We start from the raw sequence: 19762 nt of genomic DNA, 5'->3' as shown, positions 1-19762 counted from the left end.
CATTGCTAGTTAGGAAGTAGTGTAATCAACAGCTGGCCAATAGTTAATCAATAGGTGGCACCTAGGAAAGTAATCATATATGATAATATGAAAATAATATAAATATTCTTATTAACTACAGTGTGTTGGAATGTGACTCCTCTCTGAGCTGCTACCTTACCGTGGTAGAGGAGTTTGCGTGTCCCAATGATCCTAGGAGCTATGTTGTCTGGGGGCTTTCATGCCCCCTGGTAGGGTCTCTCAAGACAAACAGGTCCTAGGTGAGTGATCAGACAAAGAGCAGCTCAAAGACTTCTATGGAATTACAACGAAATGAACCCAGATTTCCCTCGCCCGGACGTGGGTCACCGGGGCCCCGCTCTGGAGCCAGGCCCGGAGTTGGGGCACGATGGCGAGCGCCTGGTGGTCGGGCCTGTCCCCATGGGGCCCGGCCGGGCACAGCCCGAAGAGGCAACGTGGGTCATCCCTCCAATGGGCTCACCACTCATAGCTGGGGCCATAGAGGTCGGGTGCATTGTGAGCTGGGCGGCAGCCGAAGGCAGGGCAATTGGCGGTCCGATCCTCGGCTACAGAAGCTAGCTCTTGGGACGTGGAACGTCACCTCACTGGGGGGGAAGGAGCCTGAGCTAGTGCGCGAGGTAGAGAAGTTCCGGCTGGATATAGTCGGACTCACCTCGACGCACAGCAAGGGCTCTGGAACCAGTTCTCTCGAGAGGGACTGGACCCTCTTCCACTCTGGCGTTGCCGGCAGTGAGAGGCGACGGGCTGGGGTGGCAATTCTCGTTGCCCCCCGGCTCAAAGCCTGCACGTTTGAGTTCAACCCAGTGGACGAGAGGGTAGCTTCCCTTCGCCTTCGGGTGGGGGGACGGGTCCTGACTGTTGTTTGTGCTTACGCACCAAACAGCAGTTCAGAATACCCACCCTTTTTGGGTACACTCGAGGGAGTACTGGAAAGTGCTCCCCCGGGTGATTCCCTTGTCCTACTGGGAGACTTCAACGCTCATGTTGGCAACGACAGTGAAACCTGGAGAGGCGTGATTGGGAAGAATGGTCGCCCGGATCTAAACCCGAGTGGTGTTTTGTTATTGGACTTTTGTGCTCGTCACAGTTTGTCGATAACAAACACCATGTTCAAACATAAGGGTGTCCATATGTGCACTTGGCAACAGGACACCCTAGGCCGCAGTTCCATGATCGACTTTGTAGTTGTGTCATCGGATTTGCGGCCTTATGTTTTGGACACTCGGGTGAAGAGAGGGGCGGAGCTTTCTACCGATCACCACCTGGTGGTGAGTTGGCTGCGATGGTGGGGGAGGATGCCGGACAGACCTGGCAGGCCCAAGCGCATTGTGAGGGTCTGCTGGGAACGTCTGGCAGAGTCTCCTGTCAGAGAGAGTTTCAATTCACACCTCCGGGAGAACTTTGAACATGTCACGAGGGAGGTGCGGGACATTGAGTCCGAGTGGACCATGTTCCGAACCTCTATTGTCGAGGCGGCTGATTGGAGCTGTGGCCGCAAGGTTGTTGGTGCCTGTCGTGGCGGTAATCCCAGAACCCGTTGGTGGACACCAGCAGTGAGGGATGCTGTCAAGCTGAAGAAGGAGTCCTATCGGGTTCTTTTGGCTCATAGGACTCCGGAGGCAGTGGACGGGTACCGACGGGCCAAGCGGTGTGCAGCTTTAGCGGTCGCGGAGGCAAAAACTCGGACATGGGAAGAGTTCGGGGAAGCCATGGAAAACGACTTCCGGACGGCTTCGAAGCGATTCTGGACCACCATACGGCGCCTCAGGAAGGGGAAGCAGTGCATTATCAACACCGTGTATGGTGCGGATGGTGTTCTGCGGACTTCGACTGCGGATGTTGTGGATCGGTGGAGGGAATACTTCGAAGACCTCCTCAATCCCACCAACACGTCTTTCTTTGAGGAAGCGGTGCCTGGGGAATCTGTAGTGGACTCTCCTATTTCTGGGGCTGAGGTCGCTGAGGTAGTTAAAAAGCTCCTCGGCGGCAAGGCCCCGGGGGTGGATGAGATCCGCCCGGAGTTCCTTAAGGCTCTGGATGCTGTGGGGCTGTCTTGGTTGACAAGACTCTGCAGCATCGCGTGGACATCGGGGGCGGTACCTCTGGATTGGCAGACCGGGGTGGTGGTCCCTCTCTTTAAGAAGGGGGACCGGAGGGTGTGTTCCAACTATCGTGGGATCACACTCCTCAGCCTTCCCGGTAAGGTTTATTCAGGTGTACTGGAGAGGAGGCTTCGCCGGATAGTCGAACCTCGGATTCAGGAGGAACAGTGTGGTTTTCGTCCTGGTCGTGGAACTGTGGACCAGCTCTATACTCTCGGCAGGGTTCTTGAGGGTGCATGGGAGTTTGCCCAACCAGTCTACATGTGCTTTGTGGACTTGGAGAAGGCATTCGACCGTGTCCCTCGGGAAGTCCTGTGGGGAGTGCTCAGAGAGTATGGGGTATCGGAATGTCTTATTGTGACAGTCCGCTCCCTGTATGATCAGTGTCAGAGCTTGGTCCGCATTGCTGGCAGTAAGTCGGACACGTTTCCAGTGAGGGTTGGACTCCGCCAAGGCTGTCCTTTGTCACCGATTCTGTTCATAACTTTTATGGACAGAATTTCTAGGCGCAGCCAAGGCGTTGAGGGGTTCCGGTTTGGTGGCCACGGGATTAGGTCTCTGCTTTTTGCAGATGATGTAGTCCTGATGGCTTCATCTGGCCAGGATCTTCAGCTCTCACTGGATCGGTTCGCAGCCGACTGTGAAGCGACCGGAATGAGAATCAGCACCTCCAAGTCCGAGTCCATGGTTCTCGCCCGGAAAAGGGTGGAGTGCCATCTCCGGGTTGGGGAGGAGACCCTGCCCCAAGTAGAGGAGTTCAAGTACCTAGGAGTCTTGTTCACGAGTGGGGGAAGAGTGGATCGTGAGATCGACAGGCGGATCGGTGCGGCGTCTTCAGTAATGCGGACGTTGTATCGATCCGTTGTGGTGAAGAAGGAGCTGAGCCGGAAGGCAAAGCTCTCAATTTACCGGTCGATCTACGTTCCCATCCTCACCTATGGTCATGAGCTTTGGGTCATGACCGAAAGGATAAGATCACGGGTACAAGCGGCCGAAATGAGTTTTCTCCGCCGGGTGGCGGGGCTCTCCCTTAGAGATAGGGTGAGAAGCTCTGCCATCCGGGAGGAGCTCAACGTAAAGCCGCTGCTCCTCCACATCGAGAGGAGCCAGATGAAGTGGTTCGGGCATCTGGTCAGGATGCCACCCGAACGCCTCCCTAGGGATGTGTTTAGGGCACGTCCAGCTGGTAGGAGGCCACGGGGAAGACCCAGGACACGTTGGAAAGACTATGTCTCCCGGCTGGCCTGGGAACGCCTCGGGATCCCCCGGGAAGAGCCAGACGAAGTGGCTGGAAATAGGGAAGTCTGGGCTTCCCTGCTTAGGCTGCTGCCCCCGCGACCCGACCTCGGATAAGCGGAAGATGATGGATGGATGGATGGATGGATGGTGTTGGAATGTTATCGTGTATTTAAAGAAATGTTCATCCGTGGAAAAATTTTGGGGGGTAATATGAAGAAATACTGTATATTTTCTAAAATTCTAACTAACCAAAAATGTTACAACCACCTGCGGACCTCCACTGTGTAAGACCTCTGTTGTACATTATTATTACTTAAAAGCTGTGAGCAGTACATTCTATTGTATTCTTTTTAATACAACATTTCTTATATAAAAGGTTGTTTTTCTTTTTGAAAGGTATTTTATAAACTATAAATTGTGCTGTTTTTGTTGGGGGGAGGTGAGCTCCAATCCAATTAATTTAAATTATTTCAATGGGAGACACTGATTTGAGTGCTTTGAGTTAAGAGCTGATTGATTGATTGATTGATTGATTGATTGATTGATTGGTTGATGGATGGATGGATTGATTGATTGATTGATTGATTGATTGATTGATTGACACTTGTATTAATAGATTGCACAGTACAATACATATTCCATACAATTGACCACTAAATGGTAACACCCGAATACGTTTTTCAACTTGTTTAAGTCTGGCTCCACGTTAATCAATTCATGGTACAAATATATACTATCAGCATAATACAGTCATCGCACAAGTTAATCATCAGAGTATATACATTGAGTTATTTACATTATATACAATCGGGGGGTGGGTTGTGTAGGGTGAGTAGGTTTGGTTGATATCAACAATTGCATCATCTAAGAAATGGACATTGAAACAGTGTATGTCTGACTTCGTAGGATATGTACAGCAGCTTTGTACGTTAGGGTACTACTGTGCTTTAACAATAATACTAATAGTAACACAAATACCATGATTATTGTTTGTATTATTCTGGTAACCTGCTTTAGCTATATGAGAGGGAAATGAAGTCCAGTTCAACCCCATAATATAAATGCTGTAAATAAAACATTTAAACCAAAACAACATATTTAGCCTCAACGGAGCACTACGGAATTATTTTGGAAGACAGAACTTCCATTGGGTTTTAGTAGATTGTGCAGGTGTGCCACCAAGGAGTGTCCCATTGTGTATACCGTATTTCCTTGAATTGCCGCAGGGCATATAGTATGCGCCTGCCTTGAATTACTGCCGGGTCAAACTCGCTTCGCAAAATAATTAGCGCGTGCTTAGTATTACCACCTGGTCAAACTCGTGACGTCACGAGTGACACTTCCCCTGTCATCATTTTCAAAATGGAGGAGGGTGATTTAACTACCGGTATTTTGAAATCGCATAAAGGGAAGAAGATTAAGAGCTATTCAGTAGGATTTAATGTTCAAGCTTACATCACACTCAAATTTTTACTGCATGCCTTCGGTAAGTGCCGGAGTGAGAAGAGGTTTTTAAATAATTAGCGCATGCTTACTTTTACCGCATGCCTTTGGTAAGCGCAGGAGTGAGAAAAGGTTTTAAATTAATTAGCGCCCCGGCGGCAATTAAAGGAAATACGGTAACTACGTAAGTACTAATAAAATAAAACACAAAAACAAAAATAATAACAAGTCTGAACCCTATTGACATCTGAGTGTTTCCCGATGTAGGTGAAGAAATGACGTGTGTGGAAAGGGAGTGAGTGGCTAATGTTGTGAACAGGCTCTGGGAAAGGTGTTATGTTACGTTGGCAAAGATTGTACAACATGAGCACAGCCATGATGACTAAAGTGCACAGGTGTCAAACTTACGGGGGGCCAGCCTGGAGATAAAGTGCGTCAAAGTATTTAATTTCTTACTAAATACATATGTTATTTTTATTTTGATGTGTCTGTGGATGTTCTCATTCATCCATTTCATTGTAATCTCAGGGCATTCAATCGATCGCAACTGGACTGTTTGGTACATCCAAGTGGGCTTCATCAGTTCACACTCATAGACTTAGATTGGTTAGATCTAGTCTAACGGCTGGTGCCAAAACCCCAAATATTTATACCCCAACATCATTCGGTCAGAAAAAATGTATACACTGCATAAAAGTGCATATTTTTTCAACATTAATATCTAATCACGAGGCAAATATATTTATAAATATTTTGGAAAGATAAAAATTAATACGAAGGTCCTGAATAGTCCTGGGTTCAATCCCGGGCTCGGGATCTTTCTGTGTGGAGTTTGTATGTCCTCCCCGTGACTGTGTGGGTTCCCTCTGGGTAATCCAGCTTCCTCCCACTTCCAAAGACATGCACCTGGTGGTAGGTTGATTGGCAACACTAAATTGGCCCTAGTGTGTGAATGTGAGTGTGAATGTTGTCTGTCTATCTGTGTTGGCCCTGTGATAAAGTGGTGACCTGTCCAGGGTATACTCCACCTTCCGTCCGATTGTAGCTGAGATAGGCACCAGCGCCCCCCGCGACTCCAAAGGGAATAAGCAGTAGAAAATGGATGGATGGACCTTGATTTTTTTTAAAGCACTTTAAAAAATCGAATAATCAAATGCATATTCAATGTTACAAGTGGTCTTGGAAGGCAGCCATAACTGCAATGTGAACCATTTGACACGCCTGCAGTAGTGCAATAGTTTCACACTGATGATGTGGGTGTATTGCACTGGTTTCACATCAACTTTAGTAAACTAACTTGTTAGAATATACTCATATTGTAATCGTTTGACAGTAAAAAATAAAACACAGCACAAATATTTTACATAGGAAAAAAAATCAACAAACTTGTTTCTGAACAATTCAACAACATATAAATACAGTGGGGCAAAAATGTATTTAGTCAGCCACCGATTGTGCAAGTTCTCCCACTTGAAATGATGACAGAGGTCTGTTATTTTCATCATAGGTACACTTCAACTGTGAGAGACAGAATGTGAAAAAAAAAATCCCGGAATTCACATTGTAGGAATTTTAAAGAATTTATTTGTAAATTATGGTGGAAAATAAGTATTTGGTCAATCATTCAAAGCTCTCACTGATGGAAGGAGGTTTTGGCTCAAAATCTCACAATACATGGCCCCATTCATTCTTTCCTTAACACAGATCAAATGTCCTGTCCCCTTAGCAGAAAAACAGCCCCAAAGCATGATGTTTCCACCCCCATGCTTCACAGTAGGTGTGGTGTTCTTGGGATGCAACTCAGTATTTTTTTTCCTCCAAACACAACGAGTTGAATTTATACCGAAATGGATACATGGATGATACAGCAGAGGATTGGGAGAATGTCATGTGGTCAGATGAAACCAAAATAGAACTTTTTGGTATAAACTCAACTCGTCGTGTTTGGAGGAAGAAGAATACTGAGTTGCATCCCAAGAACACCACACCTACTGTGAAGCATGGGGGTGGAAACATCATAGTTTGGGGCTGTTTTTCTGCTAAGGGGACAGGACGATTTATCCGTGTTAAGAAAAGAATGAACGGGGCCAAGTATCGTGAGATTTTGAGCCAAAACCTCCTTCCATCAGGGAGAGCTCTGAATGGTTGACCAAATACTTATTTTCCACCATAATTCACTTTTTTGCCCCACTGTAACTAGAGATGGGTAGCGTTCAAATTTAAACTGACACGATACCAATTCCCGCTACTTGGAAATCAATACTGGTACTCAACCGTACCAATTTTTGGTACTTTTGTGTGTTTTAATGATATTTTTTATTTCTTATTAAAAAATCTAATTGTTGATTGCCTGTGATGAGGTGGCGGCTTGCCCAGGGTGTACACCGCCTTCCGCCCGATCGTTGCTGAGGTAGGCAGCAGTGTCCCCCGAGACCCCAAAGGGAATAAGCGGTAGAAAATGGATGGATGGATAATTGTTGATTGCAATATTGAAAAATGACCTGCTTAGGATAACTGCTGTACAGTTGTTGCACTTTGTTTTATTATCACATTTCTGAGTATCTTTTGCAGGTATGACACTAAGCTGCAGTTGCAGTTTCCAGTCTACACACACATGTATCCACGAAAAATCTACGCCACAGACACATACTCCCCGCCCCCCATCCCGCGGCTTCGAAGCTTCACTCGATGTGGTATGACGGACGAAGCAGCGCCCGTAGTGGCTGGCAGCTTCCGCACGGTTGCCCGCCCCTTCAGCCCTAGTTGCAAGTCTCGAGTTGTATGCTGTAATATGTACATGTGCTTTGCTATGGAGTATTTTTTGCCACTCCCATTTTTCACTGGGTGCCTTCTGGCGACCCGTCAGCGTTCTTGTTCTGTAACCCTGTACAATGTTTGTTGGTCTAATCTTGAACGGGTATGTCCTGAAAACCAAATTTTGTTGAACTTGTGCCAATAAAGATCCATCCATCCATCCAAGACGTTAAATGGCAGTGGTGTATAGTTTATGGTGAGTTGGTCATTTAAGTCTGTCCTGTCTGTTGCATCCTACAAAGTATTAAGACTCTAAGTATTGTACAAATTACGCACCAGCTGTTTGATTCTAACGTGCATCTTACTTGTAACAAATTTGAAGGTGCTAAAATGAAAGTTAAAATCGCTAATGCTAATCAGTACCATGTCCTCAGCAAAGCCAATGTGTATTAGCATCAGGTTAGTGCATTTGTGAAAAAGTGAAACCTTACTTAACTTACATTGGAGCGTTTTTTGAGTTCACTTCTTTGTTCACATTAAAATTTGCAACACTACCGAGAGCACGGGTGTCCATTAGGTTGATCTCGAGCTACCTATCGATCGTGGAGGGTGTGTCGGTCAATCACAAGGCATTGAAAAAAGACAGACCTCAAAATTACCGATGATCAATAGTCACTATGACGTCACTTTCGTTACTTGCTTAACATCAACGGCACCCGAGGATCTTGTGAGATAAGGCCGGCTGCAGTGAGCTCAGTATGAAGTAAGAACGACTGGCAGGAAAACGAGAAATACTTTTTATTTCAGCAGACTCTCATCGTATTGGCCATCAAAAGTGTAAAGACCAACCACACAGTTAATGTCTTCACAATAAAAGTGCTGCTTCACCCTACCTGTGCTATCAAAATAAGGGTCTCAGGAAAGTAAATGGGTTATACTTGTATAGCGCTTTTCTACCTTCAAGGTACTCAAAGCGCTTTGACACTATTTCCACATTCACCCATTCACACATACGTTCACACACTGCTGTCGGAAATTGCCATGCAAGGTGCTAACCACCACCCATCAGGAGCAAGGTTGAAGAGTCTTGCTCAACTACACAATGGACGTGACTAGGTTGGTAGAAAGTGGGGTTTGAACCAGGAATTCTCAGGTTGCTGGCACGGCCACTCTCCCAACCGCGCATCGCCATCCCATACGAGTTAGCCTCTTATGTATTTTTTGTAAAGTGTATAAAAAGATGTATGGAAGCTTGACAAATGTATTAATTGTGTCCGCCTACAGAAAATAAAACAACATGTAAACAATTGATAATGGATATGTGCAGCAAAACAAATAGATGTTTTTTTATATTGATCGATTTCGATAATTATTCATACTTTTTATGACTCATTTAACCATGCCAATAAATACAGCAAAACAATTTCCAACTTACCGAGAGTACGATTTATCATTGGAGAAGTAGCCAAGTACGATGAGCGTGGCTAAGATATTAAAATAATTAAAGTAGATTTGAAGGTAGTTGCAGATTTGAGACACGAGATGGCAGAAGGGTATATGCTATTGAACACTACACAGAGTAGTTTGGGAAACTACTCATTAAACAGACATATTGGAAGTGTCAGGAAATTGCCACACAGTCTGCAATAAAACCAACAAAACTAAAGACAAATTTCTGTTATTGAGTTGATACATCAAAATATTACAGTTTCTCTTCTCACTCTATGCAGAGAATCCACAGTGAGACAGAAATACAGCAATACTGTTACGTGATTGGCTGTTAGCGTGTCCCTCCCATTGCTCAGTGACACTTCCAGTTTCCTGTTTGCTGGGTTCCCAAAGCGCCGCTCGAGTGACTTCATGAAACGGATCTTGCTTCATAATTTTTGGTTCGTTCCGATCAAAAAATATAAATACATATCAATTATTTTGTCGAACGCATTTTATATTGATATTTAGTATGTGTCTATTATCATACATATTGATATCGTTTATCGGCCCAGCCTTAATGTCGGGAGGGGGGGGGGGGGGGGTGTAATTCTTTTGTCAGGCACCGACCTACCCCATTTTGGCTATAATATATTAATATTAACAATTCAACAATATGCCCAGTCAAGGCGTTGAGGGGATTCGGTTTGGTGGCTGCAGAATGAGGTCTCTGCTTTTTGCAGATGATGTGGTCCTGATGGCTTCATCTGGCCAGGATCTTCAGCTCTCACTGGATCGGTTCGCAGCCGAGTGTGAAGCGATTGGGATGGGAATCAGCACCTCCAAGTCCGAGTCCATGGTTCTCGCCCGGAAAAGGGTGGAGTGCCATCTCCGGGTTGGGGAAGATATCTTGCCCCAAGTGGAAGAGTTTAAGCACCTCAGAGTCTTATTCACGAGTGAGGGAAGAGTGGATCGTGAGATCGACAGGCGGATCAGTGCGGCGTCTTCAGCAATGCGGACACTGTATCGATCCGTTGTGGTGAAGAAGGAGCTGAGCCGGAAGGTAAAGCTCTCAGTTTACCAGTCGATCTACATTCCCATTCTGACCTATGGTCATGAGCGATGGGTTATGACCGAAAGGACAAGATCACAGGTACAAGCGGCCAAAATTAATTTCCTCTGCCGGGTGGCGGGGCTCTCCCTTAAAGATAGGGGGACAAGCTCTGTCATCCAGGAGGAGCTCAAAGTAAAGCCACTGAGGAGCCAGATGAGGTGGTTCGGGCCTCTGGTTAGGATGCCACCCGAACGCCTCCCTGGGGAGGTGTTTAGGTCACGTCCGACCGGTAGGAGGCCACGGGGGAGACCCAGGACACCTTGGGAAGACTATGTCCCCCGGCTGGCCTGGGAATGCCTCCTGGATCCTCCGGCAGGAGCTGGACGAAAATGCTGGAGAGAGGGAAGTCTGGGCTTCCCTGCTTAGGCTGCTGCCCCTGCGACCCGACCTCGGATAAGCGGAAGAAGATGGATGGAATTCAACAATGTGAATAACACAACAGAAAGACAGATATAAGTGAAAATAAGAGCAGAGAACTGACATGACTTTCGGTATCGATAATATCAATAACCACATTGATCTGCCTACCCATAAAGGCCTACTGAAACCCACTACTACCGACCACACAGTCTGATAGTTTATATATCAATGATGAAATATTAACATTGCAACACATGCCAATACAGCCGGTTTAATTTACTAAATTACAATTTTAAATTTCCCGCAGTTTCCTGTTGAAAACGTTGCGGAATGATGACGCGATGATGACGCGTATTTGTGACGTTATTGGTTGGAGGGGACATATCAACTCAGCACCACTTACCGCTAAAAGTCATCTCTTTTCATCGCGCAATTACACAGTATTTTGGACATCTGTGTTGCTGAATCTTTTGCAGTGGCGGCGAGGACCAAGAAGAACGCGGAGTTGGAATATAATTACAACACTTTATGTACATATTTATATACATATTTATATAATATTTACATATTTATATAATATGTAACTAACTACAAGCTCCATTCACAGACAGAGTCCCATTGCTTTAATGAGCGGTCAAGCGAGTTAAAAGCCGATAAAAAAAAATACTACTACTAATAAAATATATATATATATATACATATATATATATATATATATATATATTTTTTTTTTTTAATTTTATTTGTTGCGGCTGTAATTCTTTCATGGCGGGCCGCCACAAATATATTAATGTGTGGGGAACCCTGGTTTCTTCAAGGAGAATCTTCTCAAGAATACTGCAGGTGTGCTCGGGGGAAATCGACACTGACTTTGGTTACATTTTTGGTATTTTGCAGTGTTTAATTGAAAAAAAAAAAGACAAAGCGTAATTCTCGCTAAATATTCAAGTAGGATTAAAAATTCAACAAAAGCAAAAAGGCTTTTGTAACAGAACACATAATACACAAAAAGAAGCAAACCATTGATGTTTGCCAACTTAAATACACTAAACCAGGGGTGTCAAACGTACGGCCCGGGGGCCGGATCAGGTTTTGTCCGGCCCGCGGGATAAGTTTGCTAAGTATAAAAACGTAACCAGAAATGTTTGAATGAAGCTGTTCTAAATGTGTCCACTGGACGTCGCAATGGCAATTCTTTGTATCTTTGTAAACGATGTACAAAATAAACCACACAATGTTAAGTACATCAGTCGAGGAAAATGATCAAACTACATAAATAACAAACTGTAATTTGATATTGATATAATTATTCCATCTCAATAAATTGAAAACTAACACCAACGAATTGACTGATGAACATTATCACATAATTTAGTCAGAAAATATAAATAACGACAAACAAAGATGGAATACTATTAAACGCAACATGTAAGACTAAAAAAACCAACAACATTATGATTTGTACAATTTCAGAATGTGCTTGCTCTATTTTCAAACAAAGACAACAATCTGAAGTTGTCTTTATTTTTAAGGTATGTGCCGTGATTTTACCAGTCCGGCCCACTTGGGAGTAGATGTTTCCCCTTTTGGCCCCCGATCTAAAATGAGTTTGACACCCCTGCACTAAACGAAGAGCCGAAAAAACAGATTCTTATTATTGAGTCGGGCCAAAAGAGTCGATTTTAAGAAACTTCCCATCGCTAGTTCGCTCAGAGAACCAGTCAGACTCAGATAATGGCAGCAATTCGATGCACGGGAGGGTGGTTCAAATAGTACTTCACCACTATCCATCCATCCATCCATTTTCTACCGCTTATTCCCTATCTCAGCTACAATCTGGCGGAAGGCGGCGTACACCCTGGACAAGACGCCACCTCATCACTAAATTTAAGGCACAAAATGTTAAAAACTAATTCAAATGTCATATTTATTCACGATGTATTAAAAAGGGCCTTCCAAGAAGTCACATATGCTACAGCTAGCGTAAAGAAAAGTAAGCGACATCCTTCGGGGGTAAAAAACAAAACAAAACGAAAGAAACAGTAGCTATACAGCTATAGCCAGGTTATTTAGCAACTATTACCACTTTTACACTATTTCTGTCATTACAATAGTTTCTTTTTAGCTTTTAAAGCAACAACAAAAGACAACCGTAATTAGATGTCTCCATGGTTTTGAGCACTTGAACGCCTCCTTTTAGTGTGATAGTGACCGTGTTCACTTACCCAGCAGCGGGAGATCCGACAACGCAGCGAAACGCCCCCGAAAGTCGAGTGTTTGCGGGCTTCTTGAGCTGCCTTCGCCTTCACACAAGTTGCTATGATCGTCAGTGTTTGACATTAACCAACCGTCGGGTCGACGCTGGCGTATTCTTTCGTTTCTTCGATGCAGTACCGGAGTTTCAGCAACCAAGTAACGGTGCGTTCTCTTTAACAGTGACGTCTGTCCGGCAGCAGGGCTCCGTCGTGATTGGTCGACGCTTCGCCTGTGACGTCATGACGTCCCGCCCCCCGAACGCGTTGCCAGGGCGATGAACGTAAACATCACATATTGCATTCACGTAAGATAAATGCTGCATTCTCGGCTCCAAGGAAAGATGGCGACTGTTTATCGGCAATAATTATTCGAGTCCACGTCTTTACACATGCAGTAGGAACATGGATGGATGGGAGAAACATGGCCGGTTAAAATGTCACGACTTAAACGAATTAGCGTGTGAATGACGTTTTCACATGCACTGAATTAGTCTGATTCCGGTAATTGTTCAATCCCACTATGTCCATGAAAGATCGATCCAAATGTCGAAATTGTCATTACCAAGGGTAGCGTCAGTAGTATGAAGTCGATATTGCATAATTGGTTCAATTTAGTGCTTTTTATTTTCACAAAAATATATTTTTTGGTTATGTTGTTCATTTCAGTGTCAACAAAATTGGTCTTTTAATTACTTTATCAGATCAACACCAAAAATGAGCAATAGGGCAGTGTTTCTCAAATGGGGGTACTTGAAGGTATGCCAAGGGGTATAGGAGATTTTTTTTAAATATTCTAAAAATAACAACAATTCAAAAATCATTTATAAATGTATTTTTGGAACAATACTTCAACAAAATATGAATGTAAGTTCATAAACTGTGAAAAAAAAAATACAACAATGTGTTCATACAACAATTCAGTGTTGACAGCTAGATTTTTTCTGGACATGTTCCGTAAATATTGATGTTAAAGATTCATTTTTTGTGAAGAAATGTTTACAATTAAGTTCATGAATTCAGATGGATCTCTATTACAATTCCCAAAGAGGGCTCTTTAAGTTGATGATTACTTCTATGCGTAGAAATCTTTATTTATAAATGAATCACTTGTTTATTTTTCAACAAGTTTTTAGTTATTTGTATATCTTTTTTTCCAAATAGTTCAATAAAGACCACCACAAATGAGCAATATTTTGTACTGTTGTACAATTTAATAAATCAGAAACTGATGACATAGTGCTGTATTTTACTTCTTTATCTATTTTTTCAACCAAAAATGCTTTGCTCTGATTAGGGGGTACTTGAATTAAAAAAAAATTCACAGGGGGTACATCACTGAAAAAAGGTTGAGAACCACTGCTTTAAAGCACTGTGAAGCCGCGTCGTTACCGTGATAAGAAGTTGATTCTCAACAAAATATTTACTCAGTGACATATACACACAACACCATATATTCAATCACTTATTTTTGGTCATTTTAGGGGAAGCTGAGCTTCCCTTGCAGTCTCAGAGCAATCGCCACTGGTGACAACCAACTTCTCCAAGAAAATGTGACGACCCAACCAAATTGGAATTTTTTAAAAGCGTCAAGCGTCCATTTCCTACCACTTATTCCCTTCGGGGTTGCGGGGGTCGCTGGAGCCTATCTCAGCTATAATCGGGCGGAAGGCGGTGTACACCCTGGACAAGTCGCCACCTCATCGCAGGGCCAACACAGATAGACAGACAACATTCACGCTCACATTCACACACTAGGGCCAATTTTAGTGTTGCTAGCTAATAAAAATAATAGCTTTCACATCTTTTAAGGGCAAAAATAGTTGTGTTATAACCCCATTGTGTAAAAATCTAGAAAACAATTACAGTAAACCCTTGTTCATGGTGGTTAATTAGTTCCGGGCCTGACTGTGCTATATGAATATTCGCAAAGTAGGACAGATAAAGCATAAAAAATCAGCTCCTATCTTTTTATGTAGCAGTTCACATTAAAGGCCTACTGAAACCCACTACTACCGACCACACAGTCTTATAGTTTGTATATCAATGATGAAATATTAACATCGCAACACATGCCAATACGGCCTTTTTAGTTGACTAAATTGCAATTTTAAATTTCCCGCGGAGTTTCCTGATGAAAACGTCGCGGAATGATGACGCGTGCGCGTGACGTCACGGAATATCAGGAAATATTAGCGCAGCACCTCTCGCGGCTAAAAGTCGTCTCTTTTCATCGCATAATTACACAGTAATTTGGACATCTGTGTTGCTGAATCTTTTGCAATTTGTTCAATTAATAATGGAGAATATAAAGAACAATGCTGTTGGTGGAAAGCGGTGGATTGCAGCTGCCTTTAGCACCGAGACACAGCCGGTGTTTCTTTGTTTTTAACACAAAGCGGTCAAGTGAACATGTTTCTCTACATCAACTAGCATGTTTTTGGATGGGAAAATTGTGATATATATTTTACCGGAGACATCATTGGATTATTCATCCTCCTGCAGTAGCTGTTTAAAAGGCTGCTGTGAGCTTGGCTCCTTGGCTTCTCTCTGAGACACTGCGTGTTCACCGGAGCCATCTGACTTCGAGGTATGTCTTTACAATCTCAGTAAAACACTATTAAAACAATAAGCAGATAAGGGATCTTCCAGAATTATCCTAGTAAATGTGTCTAATTACATCTGAAACGCTCGCACTGCCGCCGCCCGGTGCCGTCGCTTTTCATTTTATTTTATTTTTTCTAGTCCTTCGCTATCAATATCATCATCCACAAATCTTTTATCCTCGCTCAAATTAATGGGGAAATAGTCGTTTTCTTGGTCAGAATAGCTCTTGCTGCTGGAGGCTCCCATTAAAAACAATGTGAGGACGTGAAGAGCCCTCACCCTTGTGACGTCATCATCTGCGACTTTATCAGCACCAAAAGTTGCAAACTTTATCGTCGATGTTCTCTACTAAATCCTTTCAGCAAAAATATGGCCATATCGCAAAATGACACAAAATGACAAAGTATGACACATAGAATGGACCTGCTATTCCCGTCTAAATAAGAAAATCTCATTTCAGTAGGCCTTTAAGAAAAAATGTGAAGTGTAAAGTGGATGCAATCTGATCCCCATGCATGCGTGACATCACATGCTGCAGCATTGACAGAAATAAACATGACTTCATTGCCAGTAGGTCTCAGTCGTGGTGCATTTTTGGCAATTTCAAGAATTTTGTGAAATTCAAGTCAAGATTTTGTGAACCACATCATTGCGCATAGAAGACTAAGAAGGAAGAGGGCAAGCATTTTGGCTCCCGCAGTTTGTGGGACATTTGTTTCAATACCTTCTCCACGTGGCATGAGGATGAGCAGTCAGAGACAGGATTGGTGGAACATTGATGTGAGTTCCTAAAACATTACTTTTGCATGTTTTCTGCTCATTTGTCAATTATGTATTTGGAAACCGTTTATTTTGGCAATTATGACGCTGATTGCTTTTTGATGACCCGATTGTTCAGACTGCAGTCATATCGGATACAGATGGACCAGGGGTCGCCAACCTGTGGCTCTGGAGCCGCATATATGAAAAATGGAAAAAGATGAGAGGGAAAAAACATATTTTTTGTTTTAATATGGTTTGTTTAGGATGACAAACATGACACAAACCTCTCTAATTGCTATAAAGCACACTGTTTGTATTAAACATGCTTCACTGATTCAAGTACTTGGCGAGCGCCGTTTTGTCCAAATTAATTTTGGCGTTCCTTGAACTCACCGTATTTTTTTACATGTATACACATACTTGCCAACCTTGAGACCTCCGATTTCGGGAGGTGGGGGGCGTGGTCGGGGGTGGGGCGGGGGCATGGTTTGGGGGCATGGTTTGGGGGCGTGGTTGGGGAGGGGGCGAGGTTAAGAGGGGAGGGGTGTATATTTACAGCCAATTCACCAACTCGAGTGTTTCCTATATATATATATATATATATATATATATATATATATATTCAGTTATATATGTATGAAATACTTAACTTTCAGTCAATTCTAGCTATATATATTTATTTTATTATATATACAAATAAAATAAATAGTTGAATTTCAGAGGGCACCTATCAAATACACAGTAATAAAAACACAGTTGTTCTACTAACTGTACTGTGCTTGCGGGTTTTTAAAAAAACAACAACAACACTTACCTTTCACTATTTGAGTAACGTCACTTCTGAGTTTCCAGAAGATGGCGCCAGTATGTGCTTTGCCCTGCCGTCTCTCACTGTCAGCTCTGTTCGTTGTTGTGTTGTTTGCGTCTTTTTTCGTCTCTGTCAGCTCACTGCTTGTGTATGACCGCCAAACACTGTTGGATCTTTGCTCCTCTCCCACTGATATAATCAACTTCGACGTTGGTTTTTCGACGTCCCAGTCAGCTTTTTCACCTGGCCGGATTCATGCCTTCCTTTCCCGCCTCGTGGCTCCTCTCCCCCGCCACCTGCGGGCTGTGTGTCCGGGCCCCACCTGGATTAGCTGCGCCCTTGGACGTGCTGGCCCCTGCCAGGTTCGGTCTTGTGAACGCAAGATCTTTTACAAACAAAACGTTTATCCTGAAGGATTTCTTTACTTCCCGCGGACTTGACTTCCTCTGTGTGACGGAAACATGGCTGAGAGCTGGTGAGTCCGCCCCTCTTAATGAACTTCTGCCTCCGGAGTGTTCCTACTTTAATTCTCCGCGGTCGTTCTGCCGAAAAGGAGGGTTAGCAGTCGTTTTTTAAAAATGACTTTAAATGCCGTCAGATCTGCCTGCAATCATCCTTTTCAAGCTTCGAACTGTGCATGTTTGAGCTGGGGGGAGCATGGCCTCCAGCTCCAGCTGAATTTGTCCAGATTTTCGGGGGAAAATTTCTTCCGGACGAAGCAGCGCCCGTAGTGGCTGGCAGCTTCCGCACGGTTGCCCGCCCCTTCAGCCCTAGTTGCAAGTCTCGAGTTGTATGCTGTAATATGTACATGTGCTTTGCTATGGAGTATTTTTTGCCACTCCCATTTTTCACTGGGTGCCTTCTGGCGACCCGTCAGCGTTCTTGTTCTGTAACCCTGTACAATGTTTGTTGGTCTAATCTTGAACGGGTATGTCCTGAAAACCAAATTTTGTTGAACTTGTGCCAATAAAGATCCATCCATCCATCCAAGACGTTAAATGGCAGTGGTGTATAGTTTATGGTGAGTTGGTCATTTAAGTCTGTCCTGTCTGTTGCATCCTACAAAGTATTAAGACTCTAAGTATTGTACAAATTACGCACCAGCTGTTTGATTCTAACGTGCATCTTACTTGTAACAAATTTGAAGGTGCTAAAATGAAAGTTAAAATCGCTAATGCTAATCAGTACCATGTCCTCAGCAAAGCCAATGTGTATTAGCATCAGGTTAGTGCATTTGTGAAAAAGTGAAACCTTACTTAACTTACATTGGAGCGTTTTTTGAGTTCACTTCTTTGTTCACATTAAAATTTGCAACACTACCGAGAGCACGGGTGTCCATTAGGTTGATCTCGAGCTACCTATCGATCGTGGAGGGTGTGTCGGTCAATCACAAGGCATTGAAAAAAGACAGACCTCAAAATTACCGATGATCAATAGTCACTATGACGTCACTTTCGTTACTTGCTTAACATCAACGGCACCCGAGGATCTTGTGAGATAAGGCCGGCTGCAGTGAGCTCAGTATGAAGTAAGAACGACTGGCAGGAAAACGAGAAATACTTTTTATTTCAGCAGACTCTCATCGTATTGGCCATCAAAAGTGTAAAGACCAACCACACAGTTAATGTCTTCACAATAAAAGTGCTGCTTCACCCTACCTGTGCTATCAAAATAAGGGTCTCAGGAAAGTAAATGGGTTATACTTGTATAGCGCTTTTCTACCTTCAAGGTACTCAAAGCGCTTTGACACTATTTCCACATTCACCCATTCACACATACGTTCACACACTGCTGTCGGAAATTGCCATGCAAGGTGCTAACCACCACCCATCAGGAGCAAGGTTGAAGAGTCTTGCTCAACTACACAATGGACGTGACTAGGTTGGTAGAAAGTGGGGTTTGAACCAGGAATTCTCAGGTTGCTGGCACGGCCACTCTCCCAACCGCGCATCGCCATCCCATACGAGTTAGCCTCTTATGTATTTTTTGTAAAGTGTATAAAAAGATGTATGGAAGCTTGACAAATGTATTAATTGTGTCCGCCTACAGAAAATAAAACAACATGTAAACAATTGATAATGGATATGTGCAGCAAAACAAATAGATGTTTTTTTATATTGATCGATTTCGATAATTATTCATACTTTTTATGACTCATTTAACCATGCCAATAAATACAGCAAAACAATTTCCAACTTACCGAGAGTACGATTTATCATTGGAGAAGTAGCCAAGTACGATGAGCGTGGCTAAGATATTAAAATAATTAAAGTAGATTTGAAGGTAGTTGCAGATTTGAGACACGAGATGGCAGAAGGGTATATGCTATTGAACACTACACAGAGTAGTTTGGGAAACTACTCATTAAACAGACATATTGGAAGTGTCAGGAAATTGCCACACAGTCTGCAATAAAACCAACAAAACTAAAGACAAATTTCTGTTATTGAGTTGATACATCAAAATATTACAGTTTCTCTTCTCACTCTATGCAGAGAATCCACAGTGAGACAGAAATACAGCAATACTGTTACGTGATTGGCTGTTAGCGTGTCCCTCCCATTGCTCAGTGACACTTCCAGTTTCCTGTTTGCTGGGTTCCCAAAGCGCCGCTCGAGTGACTTCATGAAACGGATCTTGCTTCATAATTTTTGGTTCGTTCCGATCAAAAAATATAAATACATATCAATTATTTTGTCGAACGCATTTTATATTGATATTTAGTATGTGTCTATTATCATACATATTGATATCGTTTATCGGCCCAGCCTTAATGTCGGGAGGGGGGGGGGGGGGGGTGTAATTCTTTTGTCAGGCACCGACCTACCCCATTTTGGCTATAATATATTAATATTAACAATTCAACAATATG

General features: G+C 43.3%; 1 protein-coding gene across 2 annotated transcripts in view; it reads right to left on the bottom strand.

Annotated features, from left to right (window-relative positions):
- Positions 1-12901, bottom strand: part of usp2a (ubiquitin specific peptidase 2a) — a 98590-nt gene extending 85689 nt beyond the window's left edge. For both annotated transcript variants that reach the window (XM_061918801.1, XM_061918800.1), the window contains exon 1: positions 12687-12901. The gene's annotated coding sequence lies outside the window, so the exon portion shown is untranslated. The remainder of the gene's footprint in view (positions 1-12686) is intronic.
- Between the last annotated feature and the right edge of the window lie 6861 nt (positions 12902-19762).

Source organism: Nerophis ophidion, linkage group LG13 (assembly GCF_033978795.1).
Source record: "Nerophis ophidion isolate RoL-2023_Sa linkage group LG13, RoL_Noph_v1.0, whole genome shotgun sequence".
Taxonomy (NCBI): Eukaryota; Metazoa; Chordata; class Actinopteri; order Syngnathiformes; family Syngnathidae; genus Nerophis; species Nerophis ophidion.
The sequence above is the reverse complement of the archived record's forward strand: the minus strand, read 5'-3'. Positions and strand labels throughout refer to the sequence as shown.